This window comes from Ursus americanus, chromosome 15 (assembly GCF_024610735.1).
Source record: "Ursus americanus isolate L20-20 chromosome 15, mUrsAme1.1.p, whole genome shotgun sequence".
NCBI lineage: Eukaryota > Metazoa > Chordata > Mammalia > Carnivora > Ursidae > Ursus > Ursus americanus.
The window spans coordinates 53,940,923-53,961,462 of record NC_142141.1 but is presented as its reverse complement, the minus strand read 5'-3'; the positions used below and the strand labels follow the sequence as shown (position 1 = coordinate 53,961,462).

The window sequence follows — 20,540 nt, the reverse complement described above, 5'->3', positions numbered from 1 at the left end:
GAAGTAAACTCCGAGAACAGCTCCCCACAGGAACGTGAAATCTGAGGTTGGCTTGTATCCAATTGCCTTCAGACACTGGGACAATGACAGTCATGGCCCACAGGCGCAAATCAGTTGCTTAAGCTGTCATTTTTGGTTGTCTGGAATGAAGGTGACATTGAAGCCCCACGGATTTAGAAGTCCCAAGGTCACCTGCAATTGCCAATTATGGGGAACATGAAGAACACAGACCTGCGGGTGGCAGCCCCAAACGGTGTAACTGTGCATGGGGGAAAAGAGAGTCCCAGACCTTTGGAAATCACTGAAATCCAGCTCTGAGCTAGCAAAGCTGCAATGTGGGCCATCAGTTAAATGGGGGAGCACGGAGTTAGTGATAAATGATGTGTGATACCATATCTATCTCGCAGTGACCCAGGGATACATAAACTCAGCCTATGACCCAGTAGACAGAAGAACACATCCTGTGGTCACTTCTACAATACCTAAGTGTATAGTCACAAGAGATACCCTTGGCAAATGGCAGAATCCCCCACTTTTCCAGGTACAGGTTCTCCTGGAACCACCTCTCCCATGAAAACAGAAAGCAGTGCCACCATCAAAGATACGATCAATGCAGGTGGTAATCCCTACCACAAATCCTTTAAATTTGCCTGTTCTGCTAGGACCTATCTCAAGACTCGAGATCTCAGGGTACCAGTCTTGGTACTGATATTGATATTCTGGGCTGGGTAAGTCTGCATTATGGAATGCTTAGCAGCACCCCTGGTCTCTAGCTCCTAGATGCCAGTAGCACAGTCTCCCCACTGTGACAATGTCTCCAAACATTGCCAAATGTCATCTGTGGAAAGAAACTGCTCCTGGTAGAGAAGCAATGAGATGATATGAAATTAGCTTAATCAGGGATTGATTCCAGTTATAGCTGCTGTTCCAAATAGGATTTCTTGAACTAGAAAGAAACACAATTCTTGTTGAGCCTCTTTGGATTTGGGTACACTGCAATATACCCCATATTTGGGTATACTGTTCCTGCCATGTACACAGTAACATATAAGATTCCCAGCTTTGTGTGGCCCAGAGCAAGACACAGCTCCATCTGGTGCAAGCCTCTCTGACCCTTTAACCTAGCTGGAAGTTTCTGGGGAAGATGGGATGCCGCATGGAGCTCAGAGAAAAAAAATCATAACAGAGGCATCCTGCCCACTTTGGAAATAACTCATTTTTGGAACAGCTCCTGGCTTGCTACTGGGCCTGAAAGAAACTCGTGGTATCCATGATACCTGAAATTGCCATTATGAATCCAGCGTTTTCTGATCCTTCAGGTCATAAATTCAGACTTAAATATGAATGTCCACCAGATCCTGAAGGCACAGGTAAATTCTGTGAGCAGGAAGCTCACATTCCCAGTGAGCCTACACCTGGGAAAAGTTACTTCTCTCTCAACCCACACCTGGCACCTCTCAGGTCACTTCTGCCTCTCCTCCTGCGCATCGTGCAATGCCTCTCGTTTGACCCAACCCCTAGAACCTTAAAGATGGAATCCTACAAGATCATCTTTTCCAACTTCCTTCCAGGACATATTAGGAAACTCATGCCTAGAAAAGTTTAGTCCTTTCCCCCAAATGATAAAGGCAGGTAGTGACTGGCTAGGACAAGAGCGTGGTACAGCTACTGTGGAAGACAGTATGGAGGGTCCTCAAAAAGTTAAAAATAGAGCTACCCTACAATCCAGTGATCACACTGGTGATACAAAAACACTAATTTGAAGGGATACGTGCATCCCAATGCTTAATGCAGCATTACTGACAGCAGCCGAGATACGGAAGCAGCCCGAGCGTCCATCAATAGATGAATGGATGTGGTGCATAGATATAGATACATAAGTATACATATTATTGTCATGAGAAGAATGACCTATTACCATTTGCAACAACATGGATAGAGCTAGAGAGTATAATGTTAAGCGAAATAAGTCAGCCAGAGAAAGACAAATGCCATACGATCTCATTCATATGTGGAACTGAAGAAACAAATGAGCAAAAGGGAAAGAGAGAGAGAGTAACCAAGAAAGAGACTCTTAACTATAGAGAACAAACTGAGGGTTACCAGAAAGGAGGAGGGTCAGGAATGGATGAAATAAGTGACAGGGATTAAAGAGTACACTTACATGAAAAAATGAAATAATAAAAATAAATAGATAAAATTTAACAAAATTAAGGCTAAGCCATCTGGAGGTGTCTTACTTTGTCTTTTTTGAACGACGGTAGTGCAATTACAGAGTCAGTATCACCTGATGAAGTGGCTTCATCATCTATAAAAATATTTATAAGCAATGCCTGGCTATCTCAGTTGGAAAAGCATGTGACTCTTGATCTCGGGGTCACAAGTTTGAGCCCTGCACTGGCTTAGAGATTACTAAAAAAATAATAAACTTTTTTTTAAGTAGGCTCCATACCCAGCATGGAACCCAACACAGGGCTTGAACTCACAACCCGGATCAAGAGTTGGACGCTTGACCAACTGAGCCACCCAAAGGCCCTAAAAAAAGTAACTTTTTAAAAAACTATATTCATATGATTCACCCAAAAACGTATGGTCTGATTATATAAAGCTTCAAAGTATTTTCTGAAAAAAATATTAAAATACAAATTCATTTTGCCTCAATTCCTTACCTTCAAGCAATATTTCACTTCATTATTTTTAGGCTTCTCCACAAGGTGGGGCTAATCTCTAAGCCACTCTTGCTGAGGAGGGAGGCATGCTGGCATTTGGAAATGTCTGATTATGAAGTGTTACTCCCACAAGCATTCTTGATAGGATGGCCCATTAGCAGCAACTCCAGGAAACATTAATTAAGATGAAGGATAAATATTTCCAGCACTGTATAAGGAGCTGTAGCTTCTCAGCCTCTGCTCATTCAGGGAATGGTCTTCCCGCCCAGGCTTGCCTTCTCCAGCTCCCCAGTTCCTGCCTTCACTGGGAACACCAGTGTAAAGGGCTTGGGAAGCATGGCTGCTCTTCCATCTTTGTTCCCAGTAACTGGCACCTCCACAGCCCCTGATCCCCTCAGAAGCAAATGCTATGCCAAGAGTCAGAGGTCTTTAGAAGACCTCCATTAGCTCAGGAGAAGCAGAAAATCTGTTCAGGTCTATTTAGATGATGCATGAGGCAGGAAAATGGGAAGCCCGAGGAAGGCTCAGGGTAAGTTCTGTGCCAGGAAAGCCTCTGCCGGCCCCATCTCATTGAATCCTGGTAATGACCTTACAGGGGGGCTTGACTCACCCCACCCAACAGAAGATACGAACTACAGCTTTGAGAAGCATCTCACTGTAGGTTGCCTAGCTGGAATGTGACAGTTTGTCTGACTTCTTTTCTACCATGCGTGGTCATGTAGATATTTGTAACCCTTTTCAAAAAGTTAGAATCCAGGAGCACCTGGATGGTTCAGTCTGTGAAGTGTCTGACTCTTGTTTTCAGCTCAGGTCATGATCTCATGGGTCATGGGTTTGAGGCCCGTGGTGGGCTCCGCTCTCAGTGGGGAGTCTGCCTGAAAGACTCACTCCTTCTGCCCATCCCCCACTCACTTTCTCTTTCTCTCTCTCTCAAATAAATACATAAATCTTTAAAAAGGGGGGGAGGGTGCCTAGAATCCTCATGGCTCAGTCTGCCCATGGAGTCCTATACACAAAATATCAGAGCCCTAGAACCAAAAATGATTTCAAAAAAATTCTATGTATTGTACACCTAAAACTAATACAGCATTATATGTCAATTACATTTCAATAATAGAAAAAATCTAATTATTGCCTGCATATCTCCAAGAATATTAAAGGGGATTCAACTCCTAACCCATAGAAACATTTCTCAGTCTCTTCCTTCTGCTGCCCCATTCTCTCACACTCCAATGGTCTTCCAGGATTTCTCACACACAGACTTCCACAGTTCCTGTCTCTCCTCTTCCACGTCCCTCTTTCCTAGCTCCGGCTACACCCTTCCCGTTTCCTGCCTCTCTGGTTCACGGCCAGGCTGGAGGCTCCACAGTCTCCCTTGATGGTGGAGGCAACCGACACAAATCTCTCACTTGGACATCCCAGGTCTCAGCTCCAGCCAAATGGGAGTCAAACACACATGGGATCTGGATGTTTGAAATAAGATGGGGAATTCCTCAGGGAGGGTGATTCGTAAGAGTTGAATTACCTAACGATTTTAGGGGGTTTTCTTCTTTTTCCCTTATTTTGGCCAATGGAGAAGGAAGATCCACCAAAAGATGGCACAGAATCTCCGAGGAGAGCCAAGGAGGGATGATCGGAAGGACAACTCTCCACGCCCTAAACTGCGGCTTGGGCCAAGGGAAGGGGCTGCTCATGAGCTCCATGGGGATTCTGTGAGAACTGAGGGGAACAGCCGGTACAGTTTTGATGGGACCGAGCACCGTCCTTCATCAGAGGAGGGTATCATGCATGTTCATGCACAGACACACCGTGGTTTTTTAGTTTGTGACAGCACCTGCCTCCCAGCCAGGGTCTAAGAACCTGGAGAGATAGATGCCTTGGTACCAGAAGCCAACAGCTTTTGGTGTTTACTATGGTGATAGTCAATTTTATATGGCAACTTGGCTAGGCACAGAACTCAAATATTTGGTCAAACACTAGTCTAGATGTTGCTGTGAAGGTATTTCTTAGATGGAATTAACAATTAAATAGATTTTGAGTAAAACAGATTACTCTCCATAATATGGGTGGGCCTTATCCAATCAGTTGAAGGCTCAAGAGAAAAAGGCTAGAGATACCCCAAGGAAGAGGGAATGACCCTCTGAACTGTCTCCAGACCTGAGCTGCACAACAACTCCTCCCTGGGTCTCCAGCCTGCTGGTGGACCCTGCAGATACTGATGTGTGAGGCTCTACAATTGTGAGAGCCAATTCCTTAAAATAAATCTCTCTTGATCTATAGATAGATAGATAATATGTCTATCCTATTGGTTCTGTCTCTGGAGAACCCTAATACAACTACTACCACCTGGCCTCAACCAACAACGCCTATAATCTCACCCAGCCAACCTCCTCTGTTCTCCAGTGGCTCCCTGTTTCACTCAGTAAAAGCCAAACCTTTACAAAGGTCTCCAGGACCCCCACCCCATTTACACAAATCTCCCAGCCCCCCTCTATCTCTGGGATCCATCTCCTCATTAGTTCACCCCCCACCAGCCATGCTCCAACCTAAGGCCATTGCACCCACTGTCCCCTTTGCCGCAGTGGTCCTACCCCGTGTGTCCACATGGCCAGTGTCTACACCTCCTGCAGGTCCTCCCTCAACCACCACCTTTGTCATCAGGTTGAAATTTCAACCCCCCTCCCCTGCCATACATACTTGAAGCTCCTTACTCCTCTCCCTCCTTTGAATCCACTAGTACATGAGTCATCTTCTAACACATAAATGAAATGTGCTTATTTACTCTCACACTGTTTACTGCCTCCCTTGACCAGAACGGAATCTGAACCAAGATGAGGACTCTTGGGTTGGGTTCTCTGACGTACCTCAGATTCCTAACACTGTGCCTGAGACACGGTGAGTTCTCAACAAATATGTGTAGATCCCACCCCCCCTCCACCCCAGCTACTTCCCCTCTCTCATCAATTTGCCTCTAAAGAATGGCATTTCCTTGTTCTCTCTCATTGTGCCCCTCCTCCTCGTTCTCTCGTGAACACACCCCATCTGGCTTTTGGCCTCTCAACCCCTGACACAACTCATCAAAGGCACTGGGGCCTCCATGTGCCTAAATCCAACGGAAGTTCTGTCTTCATCTTCACTTTCAGCTGTATTTGACAAAGTTGGTCACCATTTCTTGAAAGACTTTGTTAACACGACCCAGGATACCTGTTCTCAATTCTGCTCTGACCCACTGGCTCCTTCTCTCGGCTCCCAGACCTGTGAAGGTCAAGCTGTCTCAAAACCCAGACTTCAGTCCTTGTTTCCACTAACACTCAGCACTAGATAACCTCACTGAACCTCCAGATTCCTCTCTCCAAACTTGACTGCTCCTCTGACCTCCAGTGATGGACACCCATGCTCTCCATGCAGTCGTCCAACCCTCATCAAGCCCAGCATTTCCCAAATCATGTCCCATTTCCCCCCAAACATGCTCCTCCCAGCATCTTTCCCATCTCAGGGGAGGGCAGCTCCGTCCTTCCAGGTGCTAAGGCAGAAACCCCTGGAGTCAACCCTGCCTGTGTTTTCTCATTACCTCTTCTCACTTCTAATCTGTCATCAAATCCTACCAGCTCTGCTGCAAAATGTATCCAGAATCTGATCATCTCTTAGCTTATCAAACACTAGCACTCCTGCCCAAGCCACCATTACCTCCCCACTCCCCAGATTATGACAACAGCTACCAAAATGCTTCTACTTTCCAACACGAGCCAGAACTGTCTCCTCAAAATGGAGGTCGAAACATGTTCATCCTACCAGGGACCCCATGATCTCTCCATATCTCTCTTACTTTATCCCCTACCCCCTTCTCCTCTTTGTCCACTACACTCCAGGCACATGACCTCCCTCAGCTGTTCCATTAACATGACAGTCACACTCAGGCCACAGGACCTTTGCACATGATGTTCCTATTCCCTGGATCCCTGTTTGCCAGATATCCACATGATTCTCTCAAGTCCTTCAGGACCCTGCTCAAAAGCCCTTTGTCAGTGAAGCAACTCCCAGCCACTTTATATAAAATAAAAAGCCCACCACGCCATTCCCACAGAGTTCTCCAGCCCCCTTGCTTCACTGACTTCAGTCCACAGTGCTCAGCAAGCAGCAGCTGGCATGGTACGTGCTACCCCCTAGAACGGAGGTCAAAGAGAGCAGGGAGCTGGTGTTCCCTGCTAAATCCCAGTACCTAGAATGGCACCTCGCTCATAGTAGGTGCTGAATAAACACACAATAAGGGGAAAATCCAGATGATTTGGACATCGGTGGTCTAGGAAACACACTTCTGAAGAAAACCTGTGAGCTCTTTGGAGCCAGGACTGTGTCTTGTTCACATCTGCGTCCTGGCACCCAGCACCATGCCTGGCTCGGAGTGGATCATATAAACGTTTGTAGAAGAGACTGGTGGATGTTAGTGACCCACACCGCATCCTTCCATGTAGAGGGGCTTCAGTAGATCCCCACTCCTGGCCTCTTCCCCAGCCCTCATTCACTCTTGCCTGTGGGGAGGAGTGACATACGTGGGGTTTCTGATTTGGTAATAGGAGAGAAGTGGGTCAATCTGTCTCTCTCTCCCATCCTCCTCCCTGTCCTCTGTGAGGCTGTTGCCGCCCTGCTGGAAGGGGCAGCTCCAAGGGAGGCTTCCCCCACCCAGCAGACAGGGAGACCCAAATGGCTGCAGACAGGAAGCCAGTTGCCTACGACTTTCATCGGTAACCACAGGTAAATATTTTCATCCTCATCAGTCTGACAGCATCTGGACTGAAGTCTTTTGAGTGAAGGAGGGAAAGGGGGCGATTATTTGTCAGCCCCTCTCTCCCAAATTAGCCCCCTCTATCTTCTCCCTCTCTCTCACCTCTTCCCACCCCAACCTGCTCAGACTTTGGGTGTCTGCAAACAACCTCCGTCTCCTGATTCTCCAAAAAGGGCACCGCTGGCAGGTAAGGAAATCATTCCCAAACCCGGCAGGCCCTTGAATGATCTCAGACGCTCCAAATAAATACGGACTCTCAAGCCTACTGTGAAGCCATGACTCAGCACCATTTTACAAAGGACCAGGAAGCTGTACCTTTCCCAACTCCCAGTTACTTGCAACCTCCCAGCACAGCCTCACTCAGGGCTGAGGGGACAGACCCAGCCCCCTCCGCTTCCCAAAAAAGGCCAGGACACCTTCTGTGAGTTTATTCCTCTTCAACTGAGCTGACGAGCAGGTGCAGCCCCCAGGTGACACCCCACCTGCTGGCTCCCATCCCAACTTGAAGGCTGAAGTTGTAAGATGGCTGGGGCAGTGGTTCCCAAACATTAATGTCTCAGGAACCCCTTACACTCTTAAAAATTACCAAGAACCCAAAACCTGTGTGCATGTGTGTTATATCTATCAATATTTACTCCATTTGAAATCAAAACAGACGTGTTGAAAACATAAGAAAACTCCAGCACACGTTCCGTCAGCCATGAGACCAATGACACTGGCACACATCAGGAAGCCACTAGAAAGCAGCTCCACATACAAGATGCCTCGGGACTAGTATGCACGTGGTTCTGACCACAAGGACGCCCAGGAATAAGTTTGAGGCCCCCTAGGGATCTCTGACAATACTTAGAGAACCTAATCAGCTGACTTTAAAATAGGGAGAGTATCCTGGCTCGTGCAGGTGAGCTCAGTGTAATCACAAGGGCCCTCAACAGTGGACGACAGAGGCGGGAGGGGGCGTCAGAGAAAGAGATGGGATTGAAGAAGAATGATCAGAGACACAGCGTTGCTGCCTCGAGGGGCTGTGAACCAAGGAACGTGAGCAGCCTCTAGGAGCTGGAAAAGGCGAGCGAGCTGTCTCCCCTAGCGCCTCCAGAAAGCAATGCAGCCCTGCCAATGCTTTGATTTCAGCCCAGTGAAACCCACGTCAGTTTTCCAACCTACAGACTGTGAGTTAATAAATTTGTGTTGCTTTATGCCACCAGGTTTGTGGTTGGTTGTTACAACAGCCACAGGAAATGACCTCACCTGTTAAAGCTGTATAGCCTCCGAGCCTTACACGCAACAGAACGGCCCAGAAGAGCCCTGAAGGAGGGGACGCCTTCGTGTGGGTCGACAGGGCAGAATCCGACCCAGCAAGGAGCTCACGGCACCCACTAGGCAGCAACAGAAGCCACAAGAATCCCAGGCCCACCATCCCCATCACTCCACCTGTCCACAGTGGCTTGTGCTCTGGGCCAAAGGCCAATCCACAGTGGTTTCATTGAGGCTTCTACGCCTTCCGGTGTTTTTCAAGTGGGCATCTGGGCTTCAGCAGCCCTGTGCCCCACCCCCACACCATGCTACCTCAGGTGACTTGAGGATAACTAATAATTTAACACTTAGTCCCCAGCTCTAGAGGCACTCCCTTAGCCTGGATCATGGCCACACCAGAGTGACCACCATCAGGAGACCTGGAGACATCGCCTGGGTGCAAAAGTTGGACACAGTTTCAGGTTTATTCCTGGGGGAGGTGGGGTAATGCACCTGTTGTGAAATGAATATTGGAAGGAGTATGTGTCCATTCTGAGCAGCCCAGTAGCCCAGGAATGGAAAATCGTAACTCGATGAATGTATCAGACCCTAGAACACAGTAAATATTCCCTGCCATGGTAATCTCCCCTCTACTGCCTCCAGGTCACTGGGAGTCATTTCAGAAGTGGCCTCTACCCCAGAGGGTTCATTGGATCGGAGAACACCTAACCCGCTAGAGAGATTTCCTCTCTGGAATTCAGAATTAGAGCTAACAGAGAATCTGTCTCTTGGGTGGCTGTAATGTGAGGGCTCAGAAACCATGGGTTGGCTTCTTCTGCCTACAGGCAGGCTACCAATACAAACAAAGCCAGTCTTCAGAAAGAGAGGAACACGCATGAAGCCAACATCCACGTGTGCAGAGATCAGAGTCAGGTTACCAGCCGGTCCTGACTCTGGCACCCTTCTCGGGTCCAAGCACCATCACCACCCACATGGTGATTCCCTGACACAACCCTGGCCCATCCCTGGCCCATTTGCTTTTCCTGCTTTAGTGGGTGTAGGTTTCTTGCAACCAAAAGAATCCTGCAGGAAGCATTTACTAGAACACATATTAAAATCTATAACCAATGTTTATTCAGCTCTTCTGCACATTCCTGGGAGCAGAATCTGGGGCTAACACACTAAGCCAGGTGGTAGGGTCCCACACTTTTATGTACCACCTCTCATCCCCCAGGCTCCCCTGTCCTGGGCCACTGGTTCTGCCCCAGCTGTCGCTGCTGCATCCGGCTCTGGTGGGCGCCAGCATCTTCTCCCCCGCACTGCCACAACGTCTCTTGCTTAGTGTCCAGGCTCCAGGCCTCTCACCTCCAGACACCTGGAGTCGGCTTGTCAGCCACGATGCCTGACCAGAAGAGCCAGGGAATCAAAGCCAACGAAGCAAACGTTCATCAGTGGGAAAATGAAGCACAAGAAATTCTCCCTCGCTTCCCTCCACTGGACTGACTGCCCTCGGCTCATGTGGCCTCGTGGGTGACAGTCTCACCAAACTGCTCCCTGGAAGCAGCCAGCTAAATAACACCCCTCATACTCACTCTCCCTCCTTCCCCACCTCACTGTGCCTCTCTTGCCTCCTGCTCCCCTGGCACTGCACTCTTAATAAGCTGGTAACACAAATCTGTGCCTCGGACTCTTCAGGGACCTCTTTGCAAGATGTTCTGGTTTGAAATGAGGTCTGTGGTAAATTCAGAAGCTGAATATGGCAGAGATAAAAAAAATTCCTGGCTAGTCCTCTTTTTGGTAACTGAAGATGTAACAGGATCCTACAGAAACTGAACACAAGACCTAAAACAATTGATCCCCTACCAGTGTTACTCTAAGTAACAAATTACTGATCTATTTCTCACACAAGAGACGAAAGTAAGCTATTAGCAAATATACTAAGTTTTATGCATCATTATCCACCAAAGATGAGAGAATGTAACCAGAGGCTTCAATGGGACTCCTCAAATAAGGACTCCTTTTGCCTGGAGGAAAAGAACACAGTGGTGAACTCCATAAACCTGTCCCATGGAAACCAAAACCAAAAAGGCCAAATTCAAGGAAGCCACTTCCTGAGCAGCCACTAGGTGGTGAGCTTGAACCATCTGTTGGCTTCCTTATCTGGGTAAGGATTCACTCCAGGGTTGGCTCGACTCTTTTCTAGTTGGTAAGAATTTGCTATTGTGACAAACTGAAACTTACTTACAATAACCAGAGAATTTAAGAAATCTCTAAATTTGAAGAGCTGAAAATTGTTTTATTAAATCATAGAGAATTTCTTCCTTGCCCATTAGCTATGTGTGTTTTGTTACTACTGTTCTTCTAAGCTTCCTATTCTTGAGAGGGAAACATTTCTTATTATAGAGTGTTTGATGAGGTCTTTGGCTCTGTTTTACCTTAATTTGGAGGAGTTTGTGTGTTTGCTGTTTAAACAAGTTATTATGAACTAAAACCTCTCCTAGAGTAAGTAGCATTTCCCAAATGAAGCCAGGGCAGAAACGGAGAGGTCCCTGGAGACCCCAGGCAGGTAGAAAGCGCCAGGGAGCGGAGGACGTGGTGTGTGCAGGATGGGAGAAGCAGAGGGATCCCGTGGTAACCAGACACAGGCATATACGTGTGTATATATATTCATTTCTTTATAATTGCTAATGTTAGAAATACTCATATAAAATCCTTTATAGCTTCACAACAAGAAATTCATAAAATAATTTGCTATTGAGCTGTACAATGGAATTCTACACAGCCATTAAAACTGGTGTTGGGGTGCCTGGCTGGCTCAGTCAGTAAAGCAGGTGATTCTCGATCTAGGAGTCGAGTGCAAGGCCCATATTGGGGGTAGAGATTACTTTTTTTAAAAAATCGTGTTAAAGAAGCATTTTAATGAAACTGAAACATGTTTCTGATATGTTGTAAAATGGAAAACAAAGTCAGGCTCCAAAAGTAGGAATTAATGTTGGTTAAAAAAAATTTTCAAATTAAAAATAAATTACAGGGTACCTGGCTGGCTCAGTCTGTGGAACACGTGACTCTGGATCTCAAGGTCAAGAATTCAAGCCCCATGTTGGGTGTAGAGATTACTTAAAAATAAAATCTTTTTTTATTTTTTTTTTTAAGATTTTATTTATTTATTTGACAGAGAGAGACAGCCAGCGAGAGAGGGAACACAAGCAGGGGGAGTGGGAGAGGAAGAAGCAGGCTCATAGCGGAGGAGCCTGATGTGGGGCTCGATCCCAGAACGCTGGGATCACGCCCTGAGCCGAAGGCAGACGCTTAACCACTGTGCCACCCAGGCGCCCCTAAAAATAAAATCTTTTTAAAAAATAAATAAATTTTATTTATGAGCATGGGCATCGGGCTCCCTGCTCAGTGGGAAGCCTGCTTCTCCCTCTCACACTCCCCTTGCTTGTGTTCCCTCTCTTGCTGTCTCTCTCTGTCAAATAAATACATAAAATCTTTAAAATTAATTAATTAATTTTAAAATAAAATAAATTACATGTACATATACATGGGGAAATGACTATTGATAGCGATTATTTCTGAGACTGAAAGGTAAACCTACATATTACCTTTATGTCATTTTTAATCCATATTTCCTGGGTTTACTTCTGTTGTGTTTTCATTTTTTTATTTTAATTATTAGCATTACTCTTTACTGGGCCCTGTTCTAAGCACTTTATAAATATCAACTCGATCCTCACAACATGACTATGAAGTAGTTACTATGACAAGCCCCATCTTTTATAGATTAAAACAGTGAAGCACAGAGAGGTCAAGTTACCTACTTAAGGTCACACAGCTAATGAACAGTATGGCCAGGATACAGACCCAGGAAATCTGGCTCCAGAGTCTATGTTCTTAACTAATAAAACAAGAGAAAGATAAACAAAAAGTGTAGAGAAAAAGAAAGGCAGCAAAAAAAGGAAGAAAGGAAAGAATGAAGAAAGAGGAGGTGTAGGGGGAGGGAAGGCAGACAGGAAGAAACTGTGTGCCACAGGGAACAATACACATTTGTTTTAGCAACTTTAAAAAATAATTTAATGCCTCTAAAATATTCTTATTAAAGGGAACCTGGCTTTTTAAAAAAGAAAAATGTAAACTGAAAAATAGGTAACAAACATTGAAATGGTTAATCCTGAATACATTAACTGAAGGAATCCAGAGATATGCCAGTGAAATGACTTAAATAAGAGACTCTTTTCTCCTTTTTTTTTTTCTCCTCTTACTGCACACTAGCTGCTCCCCCCTCAGAGGACAATAGGTGTCTAGGGGCTGGATTCCCATTTCTACCCTACAAGTCCGGACTGTGTCTCCCCAAAGCATGCCTCAGCCTGACTCGCATGAATGTCATCATTTTTTTAACTAAGTAAAAGAAAACCAAATTGTGTTAAAAAAAAAAAAAAAAAAACGGAAAAGGGTGTCAGGCCCAGCTGAAAATATGACAACCCTTAAATATTAGCTAGCTGGCACTCTTTAAGTGCGTCTTCTTCAAGACCTAGGGCCGCAAGTGAACCAATGAAGTCTCTCTGTCTGCGGGACAAACCAGCCCGTTCAGCCAGAGGGCTGTTCCGCTCAACACCGAGAGAGGAGGGGACATCACCCAAATCCCTTTGAATCCCTCGGACCCTTTGCATGCTCTTCGGGGAGATCCAGAGCCAAGGGGGACGGGGTGGGGTGGGGGAGGGGCAAGCAGGAGGAGGAAAGGGGCAGAAGGGGCAGAAAGAAGCCTGCAGCAAAGGAGGAGGGGAGAGAGAAGTCAGCAGGCTGTGATGGGTGCGATAGGGAAGCTCTTCCTATTTCCAGTGCTGGGGTTTCCGAGCTGAGGAAGGGGACACAAACACAGGTCGACACTCATGAAGCCTAAAAACAGGAAGAGAACTATTTCTTTATTTCCTCTGTCCTTCAGCGCAGACTTTGGGCAAAAATCCCCATCTGCAAAAGTGGAAAATGCATCTTTGAAAGCATGGCCAGGACTAAATTTTGTAAAGCTTGAGTGTCGTAAGAAACAATCAGAGAGCAAAATCTTTGCTTCACTGCAATTATCCTCAAAACAAGAATTTTAATTTAGGAGATTTAATTTTCAGAGATGAAGACCCCAGCCCCAAAAGTGGCAAGGTGATGTCACAAACTCACAAGTGCCACACCCGTTCACATGGTCCTCCCAGCTCATTGGCTCACCTACCTTCCAGGAAACAGGTATTTCTAAATAGTCAAGGATTAAACTGGTTTTTTTTTAAAGGGGGGGGATAAAACAGTTTTAAAATATGTTGTTCGTGTCACTGCAAATGGCCGGTCTTGTTAAAAGGAGCTCTCGACTCCTCTGGAGGATGAAGGGTTTGACTGGCTGGGTGGGGGCTACCAAACTGAGCAGCTCTGAGCTACTTGAAATTCTTCAAACCCCGATGTGCTGCCTAGGATGACCGGTCATCCTCATCCTCTCCCCGACAGGCATGCTCATCCCACTGTGTGCCTCAGACCCCAACCAAACATGCACCGTCTTCCCAGATCACCCACAAAACTGCACGGAGCACACTGAAGAAATTCAGAGAAGGACAGAGAGAAAGGAGGAAGGCAGGAAAGCCCTTGAAATCTCTTTTCAGAATTGTCGTTGTCACTGTTTTAACAGATCATTTGCACCTAATCTTTGCTCTTTAGCCTTTAAGAAAAACGCACAAAAACCTTAACCTAATTTCTTTGCACTTACCAATTTACTGGTGATGTGCTGGGTCCTGTTTAATATCACTTTGGTGCCAGTGGCCTAAAAACTTGACTTTAAAAGTCTATGTGTAAGAAATTCCACTACAAGAATTCATTTTTATATCCAGGGGATTCCCTTGTAATGGAGCGGTACCTACATAACGTACTCAACGAAGAACTGTCAGGCTGTTGGTGTACACTCTCCTCTGATGTAATTTCCTAATACTAAGAGGAGATCAAGAAGGTAAGAGCACATTATTAGCCATTTTTAAAACTTATAAGAAGATTTAAAATATTAGTTCGCTGGGCATAAATTCGCACACAATCACCGAGACATAATTACAACTCCCAAGGTAAGAGGTATTTAGAGTCCCCTATTAAACCAACTACCGCTACAGAGACCGCTAGGCAGTGACCCACTTGCTTCTTCAGATGCCTTAATTATCCCAGAAACACTGAAGCTCTTTTTTGAGAAGTGGAAATCTATTTTTGTTATTCATTAACACCCTGGAAGCATATAGAAGCCAATGAAGGGGCAATGGGAAGTCACAAACACAGGGTATGATTAACATCCTCAACGAATACGCAATGTGTGCCCACCTGTTTCCTTAGTGGTGCCTGTCTACACATGCTTAGCTTTGAAATGGAGAATTTAAAATTCTAACAAAGGTAAAATTAGGTCTTTAAGTCATTATGAAGTTAATGAACAAATGTAATCTTGACGCAGATGCTACAACAAGGTGGAAAACAAGTTAAATATACTGTGTATTACTCTCTCTAAATTTTCTCTTTAAGCAGGTAGAACATATTTTAAAAGTAAATGAACTGACTGGGAAGGATTTCTCATTGCTGAGTTTCCAGGTCTACACAGCATGGGAAAAGGGTACTAAATACCCAAAGGTTCTGAGATTAATTTTTTCAGCAAAAAGAAAATCAAATATTTCACCCACTCTATTGTTAACTGAAAAGGTAACAAAATGCACATTACACAGAATTTGGTCCCATGAAAAGACTCTTCAGTTAAACATTATTAATTGCCTCATATACTCAGCATCAAGCTAGAGATAGACTAAGTGTCTCCCCCAATTGCATAAGAGCGTAAATAAAATGAATCTCGTATAGTCCATCCTCAAAAAAAGTTTAAAAGGCGTGAGTATGGGTATAAAAAGATTTGCTTCATGGATGGTTCTGGAATCAGCTTCACTAACTCACAGTCACATCCCCTGCAATGAGAGAACCAGAAGTGGGTCACCTGTGAGACTCTAGCCTCTTGAGATCAAGGTGAACCTGGCCAGAGCACCCATTCTGGGCCCTCCCTAAGACTTCAACAGACCCCCAGGGGGCTGAAGGGCTCAGGATCACCTCCAGCTCTGAGCTTCTTCCTCCAGGGTCGCAGGGGGCAAATGTACAACATGGCCCATCACTCAAATTCCAGAAACTACAAAGTGGCTCATGCATCCAGCACACCTCCCCAGAGGTCAGAGGGAAGAGGCTCTCTGAGCATCCCTTGCCCAGGGGATCCTTCTATGACTTCCACTGCCCCTGTCTATCCTCCATCCCCAGGCACCCCAGGCTTCCCTCCAGAGCCTTCAAATCCCCTCCCCCTCTCCTCCTCTCACCTCCCACCACCACCACTGCTGCTGGTGAACTTGCCACAAGCCATTGTTCTGACTTTGCCCTCGGGCCTCATTTCCTTTCTCTAGTGACTTAACTGAGTTTGTTTGTTTTTCCCAAACAAAGACAATTTCCTCCCTGAAAAGGAATTCTGCCACTGAGATCATTCATTATTTACACTGACCTTCCTGGAAAAGTACCATCTTCAATTCTGTACTAGCAGAGTATGTGTAGGCTACATTAAACACAGACCTTTTAAATCATGACTACAAAAAACGTCAGCAAAACAGCCTGCTGTACCATGAAAAACAAAGACGGAAGAGTAGAATCCTACTGAAATATGACTCATTATACATCGCGGATAGGAAAAGACAGACCTAACTCCAGACACAACAACACCCTGTAATCAAAGCCTGACATGACACGGACCACAGGGTCATCCCACTCCTCAGCATTATTACTAAAGGAGCCACCGAAGGTCTGACAGTCTTCACGTACAAGCTTGGATGGAAAATCGTAACCTGGCTGGAGAGGAAGGACCTCCATCTGAGAGCTCCTCACCATGCTCTGCCTCTCTGCTCCAAGACGGCTGCTCCCCTAACTTGTCTGTCTGCTGCCACCACCCCCGCACCTGTAACATCTCTTCTCCCCACGTGGCCGGCTGACTGTTTCCTCAGGTGCAGATGAAGAGCTGAACAGGTTCATGGCCACGCTCCGTCCTCAGCAGCATCCGGCCATCACGTGAGTGGCAGTGAACCCGGGTCGACGCAGCTACACTGACCCTGTTCCAGGAGCTCCCCGTCCAACGACGGTCATCAGACCCGGCTCTGAGTGGTCGATGGAGGCCGGAGAGGGGTGGGTTGCCCCCCACTGACGCCCCTGTGCTGTGCTGCCATGACGATCGCGGGCGTTCTGGGCCGAGTGGGTTTTCATTTCAACTTGTGTAGGATTCTCGGCGGCGTTCGGCGCGCCCGTCTTGCCAGTGAGATGCTTATGTTGCAGCGTCGGCGTTCTCCTCCGTAAGATGACGGTCCTGACAGCACCTACCTCACCGCGCCGCAATTGGGACTAACTGAGATAACGTGGGCAAACCGTCTGGCACACCGTACGTTTGCTCGGGCCACCATAACGAAATACCACAGATGGGGAGGCTTAACAGAAGTTGAGTTTCTCACAGTTACGGAGTCTAAAGGTCCAAGGTGAAGCTGTCAGCAGATCTGGTTTCTTCTGAGGCCTGTCTCGTTAGCTTCAGACGGCCGCCTCCTCACCGTGTCCTCCTGAGGTCTCCTTGCGTCTCCGTCTTAATGTGCTCTTCTTATAAGGATACAGATCACACGGGATTAGGGCCCACGTATTTGACCTCATTTGACCTTAATGACCTTTTTAAAAGCTCTGTCTCCACCCGTGAAGCACTGCCCCCTGCCTCTTTCCACACGGCCTTCTCTCCACATTGGCCACAGGGCTCTGGTCCTCAGGGGTCATTTCCTCTGGCTGGAGAGCTCTGTCCTCCTGACCTCTCCCACCTCTCTCCAGCCCCCTCGTGTGCCCTCTCACACCGTCTTCTCCACCTGGCTACCAGCTTCACACACAGGTAAGGACTCTGGTCTGCTTTTTCCCGACATCTCCCCAGACCCCATCACAGTTCATGCCACTTAGTCAACCCTCTTTTGGGGAACACTGCCAGAGTCGGCGATGACTGCTTCCTCTGAGCCAGGCCTTCCCATGTTCTTTGTAATGAACAACAACGTGGACGTTTCAGGACACCAAAGCTTCACACCTTCCATTCTTTACCCCAAATAGGCTAAACAAAGTTCAGAAGGTGCCCACACAGCATTCAGCCCTCCACGAATACGATTTTTTCCTCAATGTCCAAGCATTCCAAGGAAGCCTACAACCATTTCCATGGGAGTGGACACAGACGCCTTGCCCACATCCCACAGCCAAGCCCTACTGGCCCTACCTGGAAGCTGCTTCCAAAATTCTTAACTCTGCATATTACTTCCTTGGAGGCCGAAATGTTGACCCATGGGAATTCAGTCATAATTCTATTACCCCATCCAGGGTAAGTACAATGGCAGGTTTTTTTCTAAATGGACTTATTAAAATAGCATAGCCTTTGGACAGAAGTCCTTCCAGGAATCTGACAAGTGTCACATGTCCTCTCTCCTTTCTCCTTTTTTTTTTTAAAGATTTTATTTATTTATTTGACAGAGAGAGACAGCCAGCGAGAGAGGGAACACAAGCAGGGGGAGTGGGAGAGGAAGAAGCAGGCTCCTAGCAGAGGAGCCTGATGTGGGGCTCGATCCCAGAACGCCGGGATCACACCCTGAGCCCAAGGCAGACGCCTAACAACTGCGCCACCCAGGCGCCCCTCTCCTTTCTCAGTAAGTTATAATCCATCTCCTGAAAGACAGACCTACCAAGCTTACGTAAGTTACCCCAAAACGGCAGGCAAGAGTCACAATTTGTGCATCTCATTCGGTCCCCCAAAGAAAGGGGGATAATGCCATTGGTTGTGTAGTGAGTGTTAGGGGAGCTTCAGAATCGTCAAGAGGAATTTGAGAAAAGGGCCAGCCAGAAAGCACTCAACACAAATGGTGGAAGGAAAGAAGCAAGAAGAGGTGGGGAGGGAGGGTAGGAAGGAATGGAAGGAAGAAAAGAGGAGACAGGCAGAGGAGATGAAGGAAGAAAGGAAGGGAAGGAAACATGGAGGAAGGGAGGAAGGAAGCAAAGGTCCTATTCCGCAGTGCTCTCGCCACAGTACTCGAAACTCAGCAGGTACTTCAAGAAGTGTTCATCGACTAGAACCGAGCTGCGCAAGCATCTTCAGACACCACCTCCCCGACCCCAGCCTCACGCAAACCGTCTGCTCCAGGGAGTAAATGTTAAAAGGAAGCTTTCCTTCAGCATATTCCACGCCACCAAACCACACCTGGGGCTGGCAATGGGGTGGGCCTGTCCCTGAGAGGAGAGGACAATAACTCCACAGTCAGGGAGACCAGACCAGCCTCGACAGGCAATCTACTCAAGCTGAAGCTACTGGTTTTTATTCCTAAACAAAGTAATGAGTGAGCAGTTGTTCCAGCCTTTTTTTTTTTTTTTTTTTTTTTGGTCTGTTTGTTAAAAGGAAGGCTTCAAAGAGTAAAGCCAAATGCAAACAGCAGAGAGGTATAAATAAACAGCCACAGAGCTCAGTGCCAGGAAAGAGCTTAGCATGAGGAAGGAGAAAATGTAACAGGTCAGCTTCCTCCTAGCATTCCTTATCAGCGGGAACCAATTCCTCGAAATATCCATACCCCTAGCAGTCCTCTTCTACCGCTCATACTAGCCTCAGACATGCCCTTACCTGCACCTGGGAGAAAAGCAGGGGAGCCCTGCCTCCCCTCCCCCCTGGAATTTAAGGTTCCTTAGAGGTCACATTTCACAGATGTAACAATTTGTATGCCTTGTACTTTGCCTCTGTGTCTATTTGTCTCCCTTTTCCCACAGAAACCATATTTGCAGATTTCATGATAAATTATTATGGCTGCTAAAAATCCTTTCCATATCAGCCTGGGCTTAGGGCAATAAGATGCCTCGAGGAGGGTTAAGAAAAGTGTTTAGGACTCAACGGAGGCACACATTTGTTTCATTCTTGCTGCTCTTCACATTGATCTGGGCATGCTCATTTGCCACCTTCCATTTCTAATTTACATAAAATCCAGGCTGCTCACTTAGTTGGGGGAGAGAGCACAAGTTGCAAAGTAGTGTTTACAAGGTCACCCCTGCGCACTGAAAACAGGAGTACTTACCAAAGGAATGTTAAGTTTGTCTCAGGAGAAGAAAGTTGTGTAAACGTTTAAGTGGCATTATTCTTATAATTTTTTCTAACTACAAAATTCATATAAATATAAATATCATTTGTAATTAACAATAGAGCTATATTTTATTTAAATGTGTAATTTTAAACATTTAAATATACAATGATTTATATTTAGGCGTATACATATTTATCGTACGTATGTTCATTATGGAAAATATTTAAAGAAAAATTAAATTCTTCTTCAATGCCACCAGCCAAAGATAATCAGTATCATTATTTTGATATGTGTCCTTTTACTCTGTTTTCTATACATATTCACAGGCCTTTTTTTATTTTTATAAAATTGGAACAAATTGTTTTAGTGACCTAATTTTTTCAATATTAAGAGCATAATTAATAAATCATAAGAACATGACATAAGGTTAATAGTTATGCTTTATATTCTGGGAGGATAAAACTTGATAAATTTATGTAAGATTATATAACACATGGATTTTTTTTTTTTTTTTTTTTTACTTAGGACACAAAAAAAGTTATTGATTTATTGGTATTATATAAAGCAATGCCATCTGTCATTTCAGGGTCTCTCTTTTCTTTTACAGAAAATGGGGGAAAAGTCTGTAAAAAGACTAAAAAGAGCTAGTGAGAATTTGTCTTAATGAAACACAAAATAGATATATTAGAAATTTCAAGTATTTATGACACA

The 20,540-nt window shown here is 45.8% G+C and overlaps 1 protein-coding gene across 1 annotated transcript in view; it reads right to left on the bottom strand.

Moving 5' to 3' along the window:
* DNAH5 (dynein axonemal heavy chain 5) overlaps positions 1 to 20,540 on the bottom strand; it is a 259,271-nt gene that overhangs the window by 238,073 nt on the left and 658 nt on the right. The window lies entirely within an intron of this gene.